Source organism: Chenopodium album, chromosome 8, assembly GCF_948465745.1.
Source record: "Chenopodium album chromosome 8, dcCheAlbu1.1, whole genome shotgun sequence".
Classification (NCBI taxonomy): Eukaryota; Viridiplantae; Streptophyta; class Magnoliopsida; order Caryophyllales; family Amaranthaceae; genus Chenopodium; species Chenopodium album.
In genome coordinates this window covers 11,954,321-11,961,607 of record NC_137841.1, presented here as the reverse complement: position 1 = coordinate 11,961,607, position 7,287 = coordinate 11,954,321, and the positions used below count along the sequence as shown (strand labels likewise).

Genomic DNA, 7,287 nt, shown 5'->3' with positions numbered 1-7,287 from the left:
TTCGTTTAGCATTACGGGGACCGAAAAATCAAAATTAAAACCCTAGCATTCTCAAAACCCTAATCTCTCAACTTCTCTTACTATCATACTACCTTTTCTTTTTTCTTCCCAAATACTTTCCAACCCTAACTGAGTTTATTGATGTCCTTGGAGGTACGAAGAAGAAAGAAAGTTAATAAACGCATTAAGCGGAGATTTAACATAAAAGAAAAACGATTAGTTTTCTGAGCACTTAGATAAATCACTTTACTTTTATTGTTTAAATAACTTTGATTGAATAAGCAGTGTTATTTGATCACTTCAAAAAAAATTGATTAATTAATTCACATAGTATTCTTTCGTTTATTCAAGACTACAATTTTATGATTAATTGTTGTTTTATCACTTAAGACAAGGCGAATATTGTTTATTTTGTTCTTTTAACGAATATTTATTAAACAAAGAATAATGATTTCGCAATGTAATTCCTACGTGATTAATGATTGTCAATAAAATCAACTTACTTAGTGTTTAGGTATCACGTTGTATATATTGTTTGGTAATGAGATTGTGAAAAAAGAAGAGCTAGTAGAGGCCGTACTAAGGCTAAGATATCGATTCCCCTCTAAAGGGAACGTTATCTTAGTACCCTCGCTCCCGAACTCATTTCTGGTTTATGTAGACCAATTTGGGCATGGGTAAGCTTACGATTTGTGCTAATTATCCATTGAACTCTACTTGGGAGAAAGGCATGAACGAGGTTATCATTAGCTGATATCTGAAATGAATCTGTTTTGCTTTAAGTACTGATTTGCTTTGTTTTTGATGTGTTTTTCCAGTACCTAAAGATTCTATGCAGAACTCTGTAGCTTTTCTCAGTAATTAGTCTTAGTTATTTTATAGTTCAAGGCAGTGTATTAAAGTTAATTTTGCATGTGAATACAGATGGGGTTATAGTGTGGCTAACCTTCAATGTCCTATGCAATTAATACGTTGTATTTTAGTTTTATGTATTGATTATTTGAGATGAACTGAGGTTAAGTATAATTTCAGTGTTATATTAGAAATATACTTTCTTGTCGATAATTCTTGATACACCTTTTTTTTTATTATAATTTACATATTCAGAGTATTAACTTGAATTTGTTTCAAATTTGATACAAGTCTACAATTTAATATGCTATTTTATAAAAGATATGTACATAACAATAGCTTCTAACTGCTAATGCAGATTTAAAAGCCAATCACTATTTTAGACTATTTACTGGGAAGGGAGACAATTTATACGGTGCTTGCAAAGTGACAAACTAGAGATCTTAACTTATATAGGTATTACAGCTATAAGGTTCGAGGAATTGTGCAATATAATTTACTCTTAGTACAAAATTGGAGATTGGTTGGCTATGTGTCTTTGATATCCACTTTTTTGGATACCGTAATGTAGGTTACTGTTTGAGACATTACCTTAAGTTGCCTCTATGTCTTCGATATCCATTCTTTCGGATAGATAGAAAGCAAAGAAAAATAGCATAAAATATTAAAATGTTGTTAAGCTAAAAGTTTCTTATGAACCATGAAAGACAAGCAATCACATTAGAAATCCAAAGACAACTCACATGCGTTGTGATCTAACCATGTGTCACTCAACCCCGAGCCCCAAATTGGGTTTGGTTAGGCTAATAACTTTTTGACTCGTGTTCATGACCCTTCACCCAGATCCACGGCCCATGCCACATGGCGCCGCCACTGTGGCAGCCACTTTGCGGCTGCCAACGTGGCTGCTGCCTCTAAGCGGCTGCCAACGTGGATGCTGCCTCTTGGCGGCTGCCAACGTGACTGCGGACACTTGACGGCTGCCAACGTGGCTGCTGTCACTTGGCGGCTGCCAACGTGGCTGCTACCACTTCAAGGCTGCCAACGTGGCTGCTGCCACTTGGAGGCTGCTGCCACTTGGTGGCTGATTCCACTTGGAGGCTACCAATGTGGCTGCTGCCACTTGGAGGCTACCAATGTGGCTGATGCCACTTGGAGGCTGCCAATGTGGCTGCCACATGGCACTTCCACGTGCGCTGCCACATGGCATGCTTCCATGTGTGCTGCCTTATGTAATGCTCCTATTTGGTGCGCTTACTTAGCCTTTCGCGTGGCTAGGGTTTTAATTGTTACTTGAAGCACTTTCCCTTTTCGCCAATTACTAAATTTTGGCTTGACTTTCGACGCTCCAAGCTCAAATTTCTCCGACGTCTAAATATTTATTACTCGGGTGACAAATTAATTCCTTCCGAATTAATTTGTTACATCAGTTTGTTAGTTGCTTGGGTGTGACCTGAAGGGTTCAGTCTGGATTAAGCTATAATATTTATTACTCAATAATATTAACGATCGGAAGCGGCCTTCACCCAGGCATTCCGATCACTTGACCTCACTGAATAATTAGCTTTCGAATCATTCTGAACCCTCTATCGAAATAATACACTTGTTGGAAGGACACAATTTCTTTCAGCCACTTAGACGGGATTACCTCACGCTCATATAGTTTTATGAGCCGATCTCGTTGAGTTTCCGTCGTAATTTTGATGGTAGGCCATTGTGGAAGCTGCAAGTCCGGGCCATACACTTGGCTCGAACTAGAACTCTTCTCAATTAGTGTTCTTGCCCTCTTTGAAGCCATTTGATAATATGGGTTTGTAAAAAATTGTTTGAAATTGGGTAAAATTGGTGTAGGAATGTAGAGGATGAAGAGAGGAGAAGAAATATGTAAAAAAAATTTGAATTTAAGTAAGAATTGGAGAGGAGATCTTAGAGAAAAGGTAGAGGTTTTAAGGTTTTAGAGAGAGAAAGAATAATTGAAAGAAAAATAAGTAGGAAAGAAAGAAGGAGGAAGAAGAAAGAATAAAGGGATGTGGGCGTCCGATTGCCGCACCTGGTCGCCCGGTCAGGTGATCTGATATTTTGATTTTCGCTTTTCTCAAGCTTGGTCGGGCGCCAACTCACCCGATCCAGCGGAAAAATAGTCCGTACTCGTAAACTCTCACGCCCGGTCGGGAACCATCATGCCTGGTCGGGCAAAAATTGTTGAATTTTCTCCTTAGCTCTCGCACCTGGTCGGGCGAATTTCTTCTTTTTAGAAATCTCTTCTCGCGCCTGGTCAGGCGCACTATAGCACTTGAGTCCGATTTTTTTTCTTCTTTTCTTGTCTCCAAATTTGACTAACTTTTTTTCCATCAAACTTGTACAAAACCTCGTAAAATTCATTAAATTCCTTCCTCTCTCCTCACACTAAGAAAAAGCAAGAAAGAATACTAAACTAAAAAGCAAGAAAATACGGGTTGCCTCCGCAAACCGCTGGGTAATCTAGGTCCTGCACAATCCTCTTACCACACGTCGAGAAGTTGAGATCCTTGACCTACTGCCTGGTCGGGCGGTTCCTCACCTGGTCGGGTGATTTTTAGACCACGAATTTTCTTCCTGATACGCCCGGTAGGGCGCCAACTCACTCGATCAAGCGGTGTAACCTTGGCTTAAACTGGTGGTTCTTTGCTACTGCTTGCTAGGGAACCCTTTTTGGCTTTTGATTTCCTTTGTTCTTTACTTTATTGAGCAATTACAACTCGATTCATTGGAACTCTCACTATAAGTTCAGTTTTCGCAATTTGCTCACTTTTCTCCTCCTTCTCATCTTCAAAACCAAGCCCTTCAATGTAAAGGGCTCTTCCTACTGCACCAACTTCCTCTTTTGATCTGTTTGTTTTTCCTGCAGAAGATTAAACACAAGATACCGCCTCCAAGGGATCTTTAACAAGAGCTTGGGGCTTATTAGAACAATTATCAACCACACCAATACTAAAACATTTCTCCTCTATCATGGGGCTTTTAGGGGCATTATTCAAATTAAAAATAACTTTATCTTCCCCCACAGATAGCGTTAGTTTACCACTTTTCACATCTATAATTTCTCTTGCAGTATTAAGGAATGGTCTACCCAAAATAATTGAGGTTTGCAAATCCTCAGCCATAGTAAGAATAACAATACTAAAACATTTCTCCTCTATCATGGGGCTTTTAGGGGCATTATTCAAATTAAAAATAATTTTATCTTCCCCCACTAATAGCGTCAGTTTACCACTTTTCACATCTATAATTTCTCCTGCGGTATTATGGAATGGTCTACCCCCATATCAAGAACAACAAAATCAACAGGTTTATAAAATTTACCTACTCTAAAAAAAACATCCTCTAAAACACCTAGGGGGTATTTAAAAGAACGGTTGACCATTTGCAGAGTGATATTGGTAGCTTTTAATTTACCCATATTTAGCTTAGAACACAGAGACAATGGCATGACACTAAAGCTAGCACCCAAATCACATAATGCATTATCAATCATCAGATTGCCAATATGACAAGGGATAAAAAAACTACCCGGATCTTTTAGTTTAGGTGGAGATTTATTTTGTAGTACGACACTACATTCTGCAGTAAAAGCAACTGTCTCTACCTTATTAATAAACCTTTTCCTAGTCAATATTTCCTTCATGAATTCATCATATACAGGAATTTGTGTAATCAATTCTGTGAAAGGAACCGTTACCTGCAAATCTTTCACCATCTCCGGGAACTTAGCAAACTGCTTATCCAAATTGGTTTTTTAATGTCGATTGGGGATGGAAGTTTGACAAATGGCTTTTGAACTCCGCTATTCTCATCCTGAGTTGCAACATTCCTTGGCGCTGTACCCTGCAATGTATTATCAGAAATATTAATACTACCCTTGATCCCTTTTAGGTTATTAGCAACATTGTTTGGTTTAACAGAACAAAGATAAGCACTTTTTCATGGAAACAGGTTCATCCTCTCTGGGCATAAGGGGCCCATCAAATTGTGAACCACTCCTCAGGGTAATTGCAAAATCTTTATCTATAGGTCTTGTTGGCTGCAATAGTAGGGCTCCCTGTTGGCGGGCTTATAGAGTAGAGGAAATATGCGCAATTTGATTATCTACGATTTTATTATGGGCTATGATCGAATCAATTTGAGCATCTCTACTCTCCATGTGCTTTTACATACTAGCTAGCATCACTCTAATTTCTGAAAAAAAGAAGGTCAGAAGATGAGGAGGGTTGTTGTGGTTAGGTTTTCTAGCCAGAGTTGGGATGGTAATATTTCTGTTGTGGTTGTTGTGGTGCTTGTGATTGTTGTGGGGGTAGAGGGTTTTAAACATTGGTGCTTCGGTAATAAAGACATGGATGGTTCCGGAGCCCAGGAATGTAGGTGTTGGAGTATGGGTCATTCGGCCTATAATCTTGAAAGGCATTAACTTGCTCCATGGAACTCCTGCAATCTTGTTCCCAATGACCTACAATCCCACAATTTTCACAGAAAGCATCATTAGAATTATTTTTAACAGCAGAAACATTAGCTATATTTGCAGTACTAAGATTATCTAATTTCTGACAAATAATGGTTAATTGAGCTTGCAAAAAGGATACGTAGTCAACACTATGTTTCCCCTTGTTAGCAAAACCTCTAGATTTCCATATTGGGAATTGTGAATTGCCATATCTTCGATAACTTGACCTGCATCATCAAAATTCATAAACCTCCCACTAGCTGCGGAATCTAAAATTATTCTAGATGAATTTTCAATCCCATTATAAAAGGCTTGGATCAACTGCCACTGTGCTAAATTATGGTGGGGACATACTCTCTGCAGATCCTTGAATCTTTTCCAAGCCTCATATAAAGTTTCATCTGGCTCTTGGGCAAAGTTTTGAATTGCATTCCTTAGCAAAGTTGTCCTCTCTGTAGGGTAGTATTTGTTATATAAATTCAAACAAGAGTCTTTCAGTTAGTAATACCAAGTGTAGTTCTATTCGAACCATTAAACCACAATTTAGCCTTCCCACATAAAGAGAAAGGAAAAAAGATCTCTCTGATTTGGTCTTTTGTGACCATAGCTTGCCTGATGGTATTGCAATATTGATAGTAGTCTGCAACATGAAGATTTGGGTCTTCACCCTTAGCTCCATTGAGTTGCTTCCTTTCTATCGTCGTGATAAATTGGGGTTTAATCTCGAATTGCACTCCATCAAGAGCCGGAGTGGGATTAAGATGTGGAAAATCGGTTAGTGACGGCTGCGAATAGTTGTAATACCCCGTATTTTTATAAGTATTTTATTTAAATTAAGTATTTTATAAAGGTATTTAAATAATTTTAATATTTTAATTATGGTATTTTAATTATTTATCTTATGTAAGTTCAGAAATATTTTTACTAAAGGAAAGTTTGTTTAATTATTTATTTTATAAAAGTTGGGGTTTTATTTTAGGAAATTATGATTTTAACAAGTTTTATTCTATAAGAGGAAAGTTTAGGGTAAAAGGGTGGTAGAGAAGGGGTATAAATATCCCTCTTATAAGACAAATCAACTTTGCCCAGAGTGGAGAAAACCCAAAGTAAACTTCTCTCTCCTTTTTCCTTATTTTCTTTATTTTTTTTCTATCTCCTTTTTTCCCCTTCCCCTTCTTTTTTTTTAGCTACCCACCACCACCACCACTGCCAGCCACCGGCAGCAGGTGGTTGCCGCCACTAGCAGCGTCAGCCGCCGCCAGCAGGCAGCCACCGGCGCTGGCAGCCGGCGGGGTGGCTACCACTACCCTTCCTCTCTCTTTTTCGGAAAAAAAAAATTAATCTTTGTTTCAAAAATCAATTTAATCCTAGATCTAAATATTAATTATGGGTTTTGAATTTGATTTTTGATGTTTGATTATAAGTATTATGTTCATTAATTTTCAGTTTATGTTTTTAATTAAAAGGCCCCAATTTTTGAAACCCTAGGTTATTTATTTATAAATTATTGAAGGATTATGATATATAATGGTGTAAACGTTTGATTAAAGTGTTTTAAGACTAAATTACAACAAGATTTAATTAAAATATAGTGCTGGAATTTTTGGTAAACCATTAAAAATCAAGTTTCTTTAAGGAATTTCAATTACCCATTCATTGAGAATTAAGTATGGTGTTTTAAATATAGTTTCAACTTATTTTAACTTAATTATAAGGGGTTTTATAATAGTATATATAGCTGGAAATTTTTTTAGAGTGGATTTTAATACTCTATTATGACTTTAATGTGTAGGAGACTTTGAAGTAAGCAATTTCTGTTAGTCGTGGCGATTTAAGATCGTACTCAAGGTACGTTCGCGTACTTAGTATATTTTGGTGATGTAGTATCATGCTAGGCTTGATTTAAATTAATTACAAGTAGTATCATGCTAAGGTCTATGATTGGAATTGTAAAATTA

The 7,287-nt window shown here is 37.2% G+C and overlaps 1 non-coding gene across 1 annotated transcript; it reads left to right on the top strand.

The window, feature by feature from the left end:
* The first annotated feature begins 5,663 nt into the window (after positions 1–5,663).
* On the top strand, positions 5,664–5,770 carry LOC145557177 (small nucleolar RNA R71). The gene has a single exon (XR_014092228.1). It is a non-coding gene; the product is annotated as a small nucleolar RNA R71 (small nucleolar RNA).
* The last annotated feature ends 1,517 nt before the right edge of the window (positions 5,771–7,287 follow it).